Source organism: Perca fluviatilis, chromosome 24 (genome assembly GCF_010015445.1).
Source record: "Perca fluviatilis chromosome 24, GENO_Pfluv_1.0, whole genome shotgun sequence".
In the NCBI taxonomy this organism is placed as follows: domain Eukaryota; kingdom Metazoa; phylum Chordata; class Actinopteri; order Perciformes; family Percidae; genus Perca; species Perca fluviatilis.
This window is the reverse complement of record NC_053135.1, coordinates 21,427,290-21,442,721: the sequence shown is the minus strand read 5'-3', so window position 1 is coordinate 21,442,721 and position 15,432 is coordinate 21,427,290. Positions and strand designations below refer to the sequence as shown.

Genomic DNA, 15,432 nt, shown 5'->3' with positions numbered 1-15,432 from the left:
GCGTGCCATCGGCTGCTCTAATGGCCATTAAAACCGGAACATTTCTGTTGACGGTGAAGTGAGATACGTGTGAATGCCTACTCGTATGTTGACAATAACCTGTAGCCCACCGCAAAAAAGCGCTGTTCGCAATGCTTAACTAATTAGTATGCTTGTCCTCCTTACGGCTGTTAGCAGCGAGAAGCTAAGTTGGATCATAGACGGTATAGTAATAATATACTAGCGTATAGACGCCATCAGATCTGCTGTCATGGCTTAAAGTGAAAAATCCTGAGAACCTATCACAAGTTCATCAGCACTTGCATTGTTTAGCTTTTCATAAACTTGGACAAAAGCCGTTATGCCTAAATAACCTCCAGTGCATGAAACCGGGTCAGGTGTAAAGGTGAGAAGGATGCCAACCCCTCTTGTGGTCCGTGGCAGAAAAATTTTAAATATTAAGCATATAAGTTAAACCATCACAATCTGATGCATTTGAGATGCATTTTTAAGCAACTACAGTGTAAGATATTTCAATATGCACTCACAAAGTTAATTTGACTGGCAAACAGTTAAAGTCATTCTGGACATTACACACAATAAAAGTTAACAGCATTTGCAAAACTAAATGTTTTGATAAGCATTTTACTCTTCCAAACCATATGTTAAATAAAGAGCTCAATGGGATTTATTGTAATAATATCATAATCCTACAATGAATCATTTAAAATGTGGCCTACTTTGGCCAGTCATCAAAAAGTGAATTAGTACATCTTACGTGATTTTATCCATATAGTGATATATTAGCTGCTTTATTTAAATTTATTAAAAACGGCATTGTTTATCTTTTCTTCATTACAGCTAGCTAGACATTTAAACTCTGACAAGGCCAAGTGCTTAAATACCTGCTAATTCCAAACAGAGACAGCTTTGTCAAGGCAGTTTGGGCTTCAGATACGGTATATCATGTGTCGGTCAGGTAAAGGAACAGCGTCACAGCGGTGAAGCGGCCGTTAAGCCGGAACGCACTCGTATGACAGAGTGCACGGACCGAAGCTTTGTGACTAGCATCTAATGACTAGCCACAGTCTCTGGTCTTCACCGCTGCCATCCCCGTCCTTCAACATGGCCAGAAGCACCCGGCTCCCTCAGTTTGATACAGTTCGGAGACTGGCCCTGATCTTGCGAGCTCCAGTTTCCACTCCAGACCGGGGTCTGGCATCTTGAGGCAGAGAAAATTTGGAGCCAAGTGAAATAATCACCGCCAATTCAGCTGGTTTTGAGGCGGTTAGTGGGTGGATAGACAGATGGTTTATCCAATCAGCTAACCAGTATTTTCAGACAAGCTGCAGCCGGTCGGTAATGCTTGGATCCTTCTTGTAATATGGTCCAGAACCGTGAACGGTGCCTTTATTCCTACCTCGCTACATAAACGGCAAATATCCTTTACCGACATTACGTTGTTTGCATGCTGAGCTAATGAAGCGATGCTTTCGCCTGCAGCTAACAGGGCCTGGCTTGTGGTTGCATTTCATAAGCTCGCCTGGATCTGATTGGTTGATTTGTCTTCGTCTATCATCAACATTGGTGATAAAGACAGATGTTTTATCCAATCAGCTAACAAGTATTTCCTACTCTTCCAAAAGTTCTCCAAGCAATGAAAGTCTCTCAGGGATGGATATGCCGAAGCACGCGAAGCGCATCCATCTGGTGGAGTCAGGGTTATCAGCCTGAGTGCACCAAGGCTAATAACAGCTCCCTTGCCCCATTCCTTTTCCTCTTGTCCCTCTATTCATGCCTAGCGTAGTTTGTTTTTAACTTTACCTTATCAACTAAAGCTGCCTGTATCTGCATGCTCCAGGTTTTGATAAACCTTGCATCCATTTTTTACGTCAGCTACCAAGAGACCACTCCACTCTCAAGCCGTAAAGACCTCGGCCTCTACTTTGCATAGATTGGTAGAACTCGCTTATTGGTAGGTGGAAGTTCATGATTAAATCCAGTGCATCAAAACAAATCCCATGTGGACTTTTAATTATATTTATTTTTCTAAAACATTATATGCCAGAACCGCACCAGGGTCCGCCATTACTTTCAACTCTGCTAGTTAGAGCTGCGTTCCTCTTATATTGGTAGGTGAAACTCACCTTACTCTTGAGAGATAAATTTCCATTTTAGCCATCCCGATTTCATTTTTTCCATCCACTTTTACAGCACACACAAATATTTATTTTCTGTCTTTTCTATTAGAACATTTTGCACAGAACATAAAACGTTTTTGAAATATATATTATAATCTATCCTGTGTGGAAATTTACACACATCTAATGTACAATGTTAGAAAACCATTTCCTTCTTACATCTAATATCCAACTTAATATAATAAATATATCTTGCAGTATAAGATATTTCTCAAAACACACACGAAAGCCTTGTTTGAACGCTGAACAGTAATGTTACCTGAAAACATAAACGTCACAGCAGATGATTTAAGGTCACCACTTTCATTTTGCCACGCACAGTTTAGCAGCAAAACTAAACTAAACGCTGGGGAAGATTACCACGGTTTTATCGTTATTTGTAGGATCATGCGCATCCTCAAAATTAACCTGAAAGTGTTTTAAACAGTAACGTTAATACATGCGGTCTACAGATTCTCTAGCAGCCGACGCGTCAGCAGAGGACAGTCACCGTGAGAGTTCGCGGAACTTAGCTTCTTTGTCTCATCTGGGGTCTGATAAACAGTAAATTCATATCAAAGTCAGTGCCTGGCCATTTTCCGGCATAAACTGTAGCTGTCATTTCTACCGGACCGCTGGTTTTCATGTTCCATATTCAGCCTTCAGAGGGGAGAGAGAGTAATAGATCAAGCTTTTGTTTGGTCTGGTCCGATGGGACGGCTTCTAGGTCCGAACCGGTCCAAAGTTAGTGACCCATGTCTCTAGACTCCTTCGTAGTTCAAAAAAGTCTCTTCCTAGTCCCCTGCCTGTGTTATTTGTGTTTTTAATTGCCTTTGTGGTCACCGCATGAGTAAATATGACCGTGGTTTTGTTTTGGTTTCTTTGGTAATTCCAATTAATTTTGACTATATGTGATGCAGCATCCTGTCGTATCATGGAAAGAGATGGCTTCAGTCAGTGTGTGTTCATGTATTAGGGTGTTAAATCACATTATTCCACAGGTAAATGTCCTGTGCGTCAGTTGGTGTGATTATTTTAATAACTGTAGGATAGTACTGAAGGCCCAGGGTGTAAAATACATGGCTAGTTAAGGCCCTCTCAAATGTTTGTATGGAGAGTCTGAGGAGCTGTGAGATTCTACCTTTGATTGATTTGTTAATTTTAAGCCATGGGCTGTACCCATTTAGTTGTGTAGCCATTAGTTGGTGGTGGGTTTTGTTCAGGTAGTTTGGTTGTCAGCCGGCATCAGGCCTGTTGTTGCTGGGTTCTGAGAAGATGAAGAAGTTCCCACACCAAAGGCCATTTTATGGTCGTACTCTAAAATAGACGGTGTAGCTGACACTCCACTCCTCTCAAAATGAAACTACATCGCCGCCATTATCGCTTGGCCATCGCTATAGTGTAGGGTTGCAATGACATGGTTAATGATAATCACATTATTTTGATCAATATTGCCTCCATCTCACGACGCACTCCATGCACTATCTTTACGCATCGCCCATCTAACTGTGAACAAAACCCACATAATTCACATTTTTGGTCACATGCACACACAATCACACACACACATACACATACCACATGCCACATACACATTTTACCATATTTCACACACACATTCACACACATTTTCACACACACCCACACATACGCACATACATTTTTTACACATACATACCACATATACACACACACACATACATTACTTTTACACATTTCACACATTAACGTACACACACACATATTTTGCACATATTTACATATTTTATTTTACACATATTACATACATTTTTATTATTGCCATATTATTATTAATATTAATATTATTTTAATACATTATTTTTATTACATTGTCATTATTATTATTTACACATACTACTTTTAATGCTACATACCAACCGCATATTGCTTTACTGCATACAAGATATTTTACATACATACATGATACAGCATATGATACATAAGGATACGATATATATGCATATATATTATATTTACATTAATATGATGACATGATGTGATACATATATACATATACAAAGGCTTTTTATTGAAGATGATATATGACATGATATGCATGCCATTTTATTATTGGACATAAATATTATATATAGATATAAGGTATATGATGATATTATGGAGGACAGCATATGGCAGATGATATAAGGAGATGGAAGGAAGATATGAGTGATGATATGGAGAGTACGGATGGAGGAAGTATGAGGAGGAGATGATGGGAGGAAGTGAAGATATATATATATTATGGATATGAGATATGGAGATGGCAGAGTGGAGGGGAGCAGGATGGAGCATATATATGAAAGGCGGAGAGGAGATATGGTTGAGTATATGGATGGATGGGGAGGGTGAGGAGGGAGTAGAGAGAGGGGAAGGAGGAGAGAGTGGAGGGAGATGGAGAGAGAGAGAGGAGAGGGAGAGATAGGAGAAGGAGAGGAGAGGAGGAGATAGGAGAGGGAGGAGAGTAGAGAGGAGAGGAGAGAGAGGAGAGGGAGGAGAGAGGGTAGGCTACAAGCGCAAAGGTAGAGGAGGACCAGCTCTTCACGAACAAGTGCTTTTTTGTTTTTGTGACTTCAAATTCAGATCACGATGTGTGAATATTTTTACAAGTGCACATTTTATTTTACAAGTGCAAATTTTAACATACAAGTTCAAATCTTTTGTTCTGCAAGTTCTCACATTGTATTCTACAAGCTCTCACGCGTTTTGCACCATATTTACCTTCATAAATGTAGCAACATATGGATGTAAAAGCAGTTATAATTTGTTAGGCCTGCTGCTGCTGCTGCATGGCAGCTCTCTGTCTCTGCTCTCCCCTCCCCTCTGTACATTGCAGGAGTGGAGTCTGGTGTGGGGAGTCAGGGTTCCAGCTGCAGCACATCAACACTAACCACCTCTCCTACTAATACCTGGTCAACCCTACACCACTCCTCATCCGGATCATAGTCAAGACTAGGGATGGGGCGATACCACACTATTAAGATTCGATAATGATACAGATACTTTTTCTTGCATTTTCATCGATAACGATACCGTTAATTTCTTATTGGCAATTTTTGTCGGTAAAAATATTATTACATTTAAGACAAATCACAAGACAAATACAGACCATTTATACAAAATGTGTTATGGTCAATACATAATAAAATTAAAAATTAAAATAAATAACATAAATATGAATGAAAACATACACATTTTCACTTTTCTTATTTCTCAAAAAGAAAAGATACCAATCTTGGTAGAGAAAAAGCTAAGAAGGAAAAAAAAACTAATACATGATAACAATGTTATGTTTTGAACCTCTTTGTAGAAGTAAACATGTAACACTTCACTGGAAGCAAAAACAAGAGGTCATAAAGATCAGAATAAACTAGGATTTCCTTATCCTATAAACCTGTGTCGATGCATTGGGTGCCGTTGACGCTCATTCACTTCGTCTCCTGTCACGTGACATGGGCCAGCTCAATGCGCCAGGTACAGGGTGTCACGGCACATAGTCATTTAAGTAAGTAATCTAAAACAGCTGAAAGTGATGCATACACCCCCAAATATAATTGTTTTGTTTATATCGATACTTTTTAAGGAAATCAATGCCAAATAAGTAGCGTGAGTATATCGATCTATCGATACCACAGGATCGATCACCCATCCCTAGTCACACACGTTGGTCTTGCTGCTGAATGTTTTTGCTCTCGTGTTTTTGCTTTCCCTGATTTGTTCTCTTTTGCGCCAGTTCTTGGAACCTGACTCCTGCTGCCACTCCTGCCATCCACCATTTCTGCTCTCTCACTGGATCTCTGGACTATTGGGACGGACACTTGGACATTACGGTACCACTCCTGCTCTGTAACCTGGATCTGGAATCCATTGGATTAGGACTTTGTTTTCCCCTGTTGCATTCATGAACTTGGACATTTGCTAATAAACCTGTTAGACGTTCATCTGATTCTGCGTTATCATCTGCACCTGGGTTCAACTGTAGTTTCACTCATAACATAATTAGCTTATATCTGACAATACTTTTTTGTGGTTAAAATCAACAAATAATCGTGATTATTAATCGTGATCTCAATATTGATCAAAATAATCGTGATTATCATTTTGGCCATAATCATGCAGCCCTACGCTACCAAGCCATGGCCAAGCGATAGGCGTCTCTGCAACGTGTAGTAACATTTTCACGATCATTTGCAGGTCAGCTACACCGTTGATTTTAGGCAAGACCATAAAACGCCTTTAGTGTCCTGCAGGAACTTCTTCATCTTCGCAGGGCGGCAACAACAGGCCTGATGCCTGGCTGACAACCAAACTACAACAAAACCCACCACCAACTAATAACTAACAGCTACACAACAAAATCCCAAATAAACAGAAACAATCAAACAAAGATAGAAACTCACACTCCTTAGACTCACTCCGTACCAACATTCGTGCAGTCGGCTCAGACAGAGAGAGAGAGAGAGAGAGAGTTTATCTACAGCAGTTGGGGCTGTGTATTTTACACCTGGGCCTTCAGTACTATCCTACAGTTATTAAATCACCTTTGAATAACCTCACCATGACACTAGGACATTACCGTGTGGAATAACGTGATTTAACACCTAGAGACACTAATATACTACTGCAGAGACATGAACACACACTGACTGAAGCATCACTTTCACACAGTATGACAGGATGCTGCATCACATATAGTCAAAATAAATGGAATTACCAAAGAAACCTAAACAAACCCACAACAACCAGTCATATTTACTCATACAATGACCACAAAGCAATCAAACACACAAATAACACAATATGCGATCAACAGGTCTCCCCACAAATTCCAGCCAATCAGCGAGGGCTTAACACACACGTCACCACGCACACACAAAGGCACAGCAGCCACTGGCACTGCTCAAATCTTTAACACCTAAAGCAAGCAGTAGTAGCTATAAAATCATTTCACTAAAATGCTGAAAAATGCATTAAACTTACCAAAAGCTGCTCATCATGTGAAGAAAAAGTACATCCACCTTTCTTTCATTAACTTCACATCTAAAATGTAAGCAAACTTTCGCGGTATAAAATTATAAAATACATATGAAATTGATATATATATATATTTGTTTTAGAAATTAATATATATATGCCTTTAATTATAATAACATAATTTTCTGGATTGTGATAATCTCTTGGCCAGCAGAGAAGGCCTTGCTGGCCCTGAAGGCCCCACCTCTGATCTACAGATCAAGTTATAACAATTAATATTCTGATTAATAGTGGATCGCTTGTGGGTCAAATAATGAGGACTATGTGTGTATCTACACATTGTCATTAGATGAGTGTCTCATAGAAAGAAATGTGCAAACAGGATGCCACACTATCATTTACAGAGACCCAACAACTACCCCAAGAGCAAGCATTTGGTGCAACACTGGACCTTTCTCTGCAGAGAAACATCAATATTACATCACTCTCACACACATATATATTGTGTTTGCACCGCTGGAACTAGGAAAAAGCATTTTGAGGGACTTTTTGAACTTAGGTGGTACTCTCCCAGCACAAGAGGAACTTTGTACAAGAATTGGTCCAGGCATCAGTGTACGTCTATGTTCGATCACATGAGCCACGCAGCACCGGCAACTGACATTTTAAACAGCTTGCTAACTAGTCTGCCGAAAGAGTAGATTAATGCTTCATCCACACACTCTTCTCACAGCGTAGAAAGCACACTGCTTTGAGCTAGGCTAAACCTGTCCTGGACCTTTCTCTGTCAAGTTGAAACTGATTTGATCCCGGAAAAGAAAAAAAACACTGACATTTCCTTCAACATACAGAGATGTGTCTGAACTACATCAATTATTAACAAATGGGAGTTATCATTTTAGTTCCTAGAGATGTTTATCAGTGTTTGTACCTGAGAGTGTCCAGTCTCCAGAGAGGATCCTTCAGTCCTGCTGAGAGTAGCTTCACTCCTGAATCTCCTGGATGATTGTAGCTCAGGTCCAGCTCTCTCAGATGGGAGGGGTTGGACCTCAGAGCTGAGACCAGAGAAGAACAGCCTTCCTCTGAGATCAGACAGCCCGACAGACTGCAAATACACAGAACAACACACAGGAACCCTCTGTCAACACGTGGAGCCATGCGTTTGTTTTACGTTTGTTTGTTGTCCAGGTACATTTTGGTCCAGATTTAGAATAACTCTTTAAAATCATCTGTGGTATTTAATTATTTAAAAACAAAAGTAAACAATGAAAAATCCTCACGGAAGTGAAAGAAACTCTGAGTCTAATAACTACTGCCAAAGTTCATCAGCAGACACTAAGCTAGATGTCAGCTGTTTTATCAACTAAAGTTAATCAGATTTTAAATGTTCATCAGGTGAATGTGTTAATGAATCCTGACCTGAGAGTATCCATATATATATATATACACAAGTGCCCTCCACAATTATTGGCACCCCTGTTTAAGATGGGGTCATGGACTTCTAAAAATTCTCCTTTTTTTATAAACAACATAGAACTCAAATGCAAAAAAGAGAAAATCCAACCTTTTATTTAAGTACATTGCGCTTGGTAAAAAAAAAAGAAATCACATTTAGAAAAGAAAACTTGAAATCATGTGTCCCACAATTATTGGCACCCCTAACAATTCCGCTGAAAAATTTAATATATTTTTTTTAAATATATTTTTCTGTAGTTGCTTAAGTTGGTCAGGGTATCTAGGAACTTTTAAATAGTAATTCATGACTTCCTGTTTCCCTGGGATATAAATATGACGTGACACAGAGTCCTAATTCTCTTACCCATTAGTCAACATGGCAAAGACAAGAGAACACACAATTCAAGTAAGGCAGATGTGTGGGCCATCTTCATAAATCAGGCAATGGCTACAAGAAAATAGCCACTCGCCTTAACTTGCCCGTATCTACAGTCAGAGGAATCATTAAGAAGTTTAAAACAACTGGAACAGTGACAAACAAGGCTGGAAGAGGTCCCAAGTTCATCTTGCCACAACGCACAGTGAGGAGGATGGTAAGAGAAGTAAAAAAAGTCCTAAACTCACTGTCACAGAATTGCATCAAAGAGTGGCATCTTGGGGTCACAAAGTCTCCAAAACAACCATCAGGGCGCTCTCTTCATGCCAACAAGCTGTTTGAGAGGCATGCAAGGAAAAGGCCTTTTTCTCACTAACACTCACAAACGTAAACGTCTGGAGTTTGCTAAGCGGCACTGGGACTTCAACTGGGATCGTGTGCTTTGGTCAGATGAGACTAAGATTGAGCTTTTGGCAACAAACACTCTAAGTGGGTCTGGCGTAAAACAAAAGATGAGTATGCCGAAAAGCACCTTCACCACCGTGAAGTATGGTGGAGGATCTGTGATGCTTTGGGGCTGTTTCTCTTCCAAAGGCCCTGGGAACCTTGTTAGGGTGCATGGCATTATGAATGCTTTGAACTACCAGGACATTTTAAATAAAAACCTGATGGCCTCTGCCAGAAAGCTGAAGATGGGTTGTCACTGGGTCTTTCAGCAGGATAATGATCCTAAACATGTGGCAAAATCTACAAAAAATGGTTCAGCAGTCACAAACTCAAAGGTCCTCTCATGGCCATCTCAGTCCCCAGACCTCAACCCAATCGAAAACTTGTGGGGTGAGCTAAAGAGTGCATGAGAGAGGACCCAGGACTCTGGATGATCTAGAAAGATTGTGCAAAGAAGAATGGTCAAAGATCCCTCTCTCTGTGTTCTCCAATCTTGTGAAATGTTATAGAAGGAGATTAAGTGCTGTCTTGTTGAAAAAGGGGGTTGTACAAAGTATTAACATCAGGAGTGCCAATAATTGTGGGACACATGATTTAAAGTTTTTTTTTCTAAATGTGCGATTTTTTTTTTTACCACCAAAGTAATGTACTTAAATAAAAGGTTGGATTTTTCTCTTTTTTGCATTTGAGTTCTATGATGTTTAAAAAAAAAGGAGAATTTATAAGTCCATGACCCCATCTTAAACAGGGGTGCCAATAATTGTGGAGGGCACTGTATATATATATATATATATATATATATATATATATATATATATATATATATATATATATATATATATATATATATATATATATATATATATATATATATGATATAGAATATAAATTACAATCTAGGCAGTAGGCTACTTAATATCATAAATATTATAATATACATAGTGTTTAATCTGAATGACTAAGCAAAGCACATATATCTAAACACAGAAATGCACATCAATATCAATATCAATGTTACACATTAAACCAGTAACCCAAAACCACAAAGGTGTATGTTGGCCTAAAGTGAAAACAGTGAGTGTAGTTTTAGATAGCGACGCTGTGCACAGCAATCCATTACCAATGTAAAGCGATTGACTACATTTCCCTTCCAGCACCCGCAACCAGGAAGTAGCTTGTGTGACAGTGAGACGCCCAATTTCAAACATTTACTGGAATATAGTCACGGATACTATCGGTCGACAGCGTTAAACATCAGACTGCAAATAAGGTTTTACCAAGCGTGACCAACGTAACAGTTATCAAGCAAACAAATCGCGCCGCGTGGCTATTCGGCAGCACAGCACGGGCGCGTAGCGAAACAGCAGCTTACCGGTGGCGCATCTCTCCTGACGAGACAACATTCGGAACTAGTACTCGGTCCCGTTTATAGCCCGTGCTCATTCATTTCTGGATTCTAACACATCATCTTTTTTCTCTTTTGGGATCTTACTGGTCCATGTTTCAACTCTTGACTGGCCCGGTAGGCCCTACTCCAATCAGGTAAGTCCCTCCCAGAGTAAGCGCCGCCTGCTCTTATGGAGACGTATTACGTTTCTCAGCCGCCACATGAAGTAAACAAACACAGCTGCGTTAATTTCGTAAATTTTTTTAACGAAGTTAAATATTAAAAACTAACGCGAAAAATTAACGCGATAATTTTGACCGCCCTAATATATATATATATATATATAAATATATATATATATATATATATATATATATATATTTTATTCTTTATGAAGTGATTAAAAATCTGAATAAATTACTTTGAATACATTCATTTTTTTTGAATATTTCCAAAGTATTTTTCAATACTGTGTTTTCAAAGATTATTTGATCTGACCTGAGAGTCTCCAGTTTGCAGTGTGGACTCTTCAGTCCAACAGAGATCAGCTTCACTCCTGAATCCTGCGGGTTGTTGTTACTCAGGTCCAGCTCTCTCAGACTAGAGGACTGGGAGCTGAGAACTGAGGACAGAGCTTCACAGCTTCTCTCTGACAGATTACAGCCACTCAGTCTGGAGAGACAACAGGAAGGAAACAAGTTATTTATATTTAACTCCTGTTGAAAGATAGCATAGTATTTATTTATGAATAAACCCCACTTACAGAGCTTTGTTGGAGGGGCGGTAATGAAGAAGACAGATAATAATTGTGTTTAAACGTTAAGTCTAGACTTTTGGTGACCGAGAATATAAAAAACATTTTCTAAACAAGTTGGAAACATGATAACTAATTTTGACTGTATGAGGAGTAAAAAGACAAACGTATTCAAATTCACATAAGATTCAAAAAAAATAAAAATAGGTTCTCAATCTCAGCCATAGTTCATACTTTGTGCTTTACAATGTATTATAAATAAGAACAAATGCTTTGGAGACAAAGATTTCTGAATTGTTAAATTTTAAATCCTGACATGAGAAGGGTGGTTTGGATGTAATAAAGCTCAACGTTCAGAAAAATGTCATATAAGAAGACAAATAACGATTGTTTATATGTTGAGTCTGGACTTTTGGTGATACAGTATATGAAATCCCTTCTCAGCATATTTAAATATCTGCTGCTCTAATCTAAACAAGTTGGAAACATGCTAATTAATCATGACTGAATTAAACAATATTACACGAGAGGGTTTGATTTAACGTCATTATTGGCACGACAGTGATGCGGCTAGGCCCGAGGATGGGGCCGAGTGTTCGTAAGCATGACTGAAGTGATAATATGACATTAAACCAAACCCTCTCATGTAATAAAGCGATTATACAACAATGGTTTCCAACTAAATAAAAGTTATATTCAAACTGTATTCATATTGTTGGGCAATTCACTCTTAAAATAAAGAACAGCAACAGAGACGATTTGTAGTCCCTTCCTGTTAAACGTCAGCCAGTCATTTTAAGCTAACGTTAGCTTTGTAACGGTAGAGACCATGGAATTTTCCAAAACGTAATAACTACCGCACATATAAACACCAACTGCTTGGCTAACTTAATCTGGTTTTAACTAAGATATCTACTGAAAATAAATATTTTCATGGATAGATTTAGCTACTATACGTCCTCGAACTTCATTATTGACGTGTCAGTGGAACAGCTGATGTGATCCAAACAGCTGATGTGATCCAAACTATTCCAGTAAGAGTTAACTATAGAGTGTTGTGTAAAAATGTTGTTTCATCCAATGAATCACTTCTCATCCTCGTCCAACCATTCATCAAAACTAAGTCCTCCATATAAATCAAAATTAACAACAAAACAATCCATTGTATCAATATTGTAGGCTAGCATTACTGTTTTTTTATTCAGCCCTGGAAGTTACAATGTTGCCATGGAAATGGCAGAGTAATATTTTATGTGATGCACCAGGTGTGCTCAAATGGCTCTGTGTGTGCTGTCATGCTGACTTGAGTATGTTCTAAATGTCTAGTCGACCAATCAGATTGTCTGGTCGGATTTACTTGTTGTATAATCAGGAATAAACAAACGTCCAGTAATCAAAGTCACTGGATATTAAAATAAAAATGATTTCTGGATCTCAGCCACAGTTCATATTTCATTCTTTATGAAGTGATTCTAAATCAGAATGAATTACTTTGAAAACATTCACTTTTTTTATGTTTCCAAAGTATTTTTCAATACTGTGTTTTCAAAGATTATTGACCTGACCTGAGAGTCTCCAGTGTGCAGTGTGGACTCTTCAGTCCAACAGAGATCAGCTTCCCTCCTGAATCCTGCAGGTTGTTGGTACTCAGATCCAGCTCTCTCAGACTAGAGGACTGGGAGCTGAGAACTGAAGACAGAGCTTCACAGCTTCTCTCTGACAGGTTACAGCCACTCAGTCTGGAGAGACAACAGGAAGGAAACAAGTTATTTATATTTATCTCCTGTTGAAAGATAGCAGAGTATTTATTGATGAATAAACCCCACTTACAGAGCTTTGATGTAGGGATGATAATGAAGAAGACAGAAACAGAAACAATTGTGTTTGAACGTTAAGTCTGGACTTTTGGTGACAGAGAATATAAAATACATTGGAAACATTATAACTAATTGTGACTGAATAAGGAGTATAAAGACATCCAGTATTCAAATTCACATAATTTTTAAAAAAAGAAATAGGTTCTCAATCTCAGCCATAGTTCATACTTTGTGCTTTACAATGTATTATAAATAAGAAAAAATGCTTTGGAGACAAAGATTTCTGAATTGTTAAATTTTAAATCCTGACATGAGAAGGGTGGTTTAGATTTAATAAAGCTCAACGTTCAGAAAAATGTCATATAAGAAGACAAATAACGATTGTTTATATGTTGAGTCTGGACTTTTGGTGATACAGTATATGAAATCCCTTCTCAGCATATATAAATATCTGCTGCTCTAATCTAAACAAGTTGGAAACATGCTAATTAATCATGACTGAATTAAAAACAATAATATAGGCGAGAGTTTGATTTAACGTCATTATTAGCCACGACAGTGATGCGCGGCTAGGACCCGGGCGCGGGGGCGAGTTCGTAAGCGACTGAAGTGATCATATGACATTAAATAAAACAATCTTTTGTAATAAAACGATTATACAACAACGGTTACCAACTAAATAAAAGTTATAATCAAACTGTATTCACATTATGGGGCAATACACTGTCAAAAAAAGAAAAGCAACAGAGACGATTTTTAGTCCCTCCCTGTTAAACATTAGTCAGCCAGTCATCTTAAGCTAACGTTAGCTTTGTAACGGTAGAGATCGTCGGGAATTTTCCTACAGTATTAACTACCGCACATATAAACACCAAACTGCTTGGCTAATTTAATGTGGTTATAACTAAAATATCTCCTGAGAAGAGATTTTTTTCATGGATGGATTTAGCTATTTTATGTCCGTGGACTTCATTATTGAGTGTCAGTGACACAGCTGATGTGATCCAAACAGCTGATTTATTTGAGCGGTATCGATGCTAGCCTACATAATCTTATCCCTCCTCATACATGCTCTATACATACCAGCAGATTATTTATGTCACATTATGTTTCTTTTTGCAAATAGCATTTTTCTTTAAAACATTGGTAATGTGGAGTATTTTAGTAAACACTGTATAGTAGAGGTGTTGAAATTAATCAAATAATCGATGCATCCGGATGCGGACATTGCGATGCTGCATCGATGCAGTGGCCGACCATATCGATTATAATTCAATGACGACGCTCCGTTAATTTTTCCAGCCCGGCATAAACATTCAAATGAAAAATAACATCTCTCAGTACGCTTAACGGTTTCTCACACAGAGAGACACACACACACACACACACAAATGGCTGAGGAGACATAGGAGAGTGGGAGAGAATCGCAAATCGAGAAGAGGAAAAACACTGAGAAACATCGAGAGACACTAGCAGCAACGGACTAGCTAAAGTTGGAGCTAGCGTGACTAGCTAAAGTTGGAGCTAACAGACTAGCTAAAGTTGGAGCTAACGGACTAGCTAAAGTTGGAGCTAACAGGACTAGCTAAAAGTTAGCGCTAGCGGACTAGTGACTAAAGTTGGAGCTAGCGGACTAGCTAAGAGTTGGAACTAGCGGACTAGCTAAAGTTGGAGCTAGCAGACCGGACTAGTAAAGTTGGAGCTAACGGACTAGCTAAAGTTGGAGCACTCGGACTAGCTAAAGTTGGAGCTAACAGATGTAGCTAAAGTTGGAGCTAACAGACTAGCTAAGTTGGAACTAACAGACTAGCTAAAGTTGGAGCTAACAGACTAGCTAAAGTTGGAGCTAGCAGGACTAGCTAAAGTTGGAGCTAGCGGACTAGCTAAAGTTGGAGCTACGGACTAGCTAAAGTTGGAGCTAACAGGACTAGCTAAAGTTGGAGCTAACAGACTAGCTAAAAAGTTGGAGCTATCGGACTAGCTAAAAGTTGGAGCTAACAAGCTAAAGTTGGAGCTAACGGCTAACTTAAAGTTGGAACTAACAG

General features: G+C 38.8%; 1 protein-coding gene across 1 annotated transcript in view; it reads left to right on the top strand.

Moving 5' to 3' along the window:
* LOC120554014 overlaps positions 1-15,432 on the top strand; it is a 256,741-nt gene that overhangs the window by 114,300 nt on the left and 127,009 nt on the right. The window lies entirely within an intron of this gene.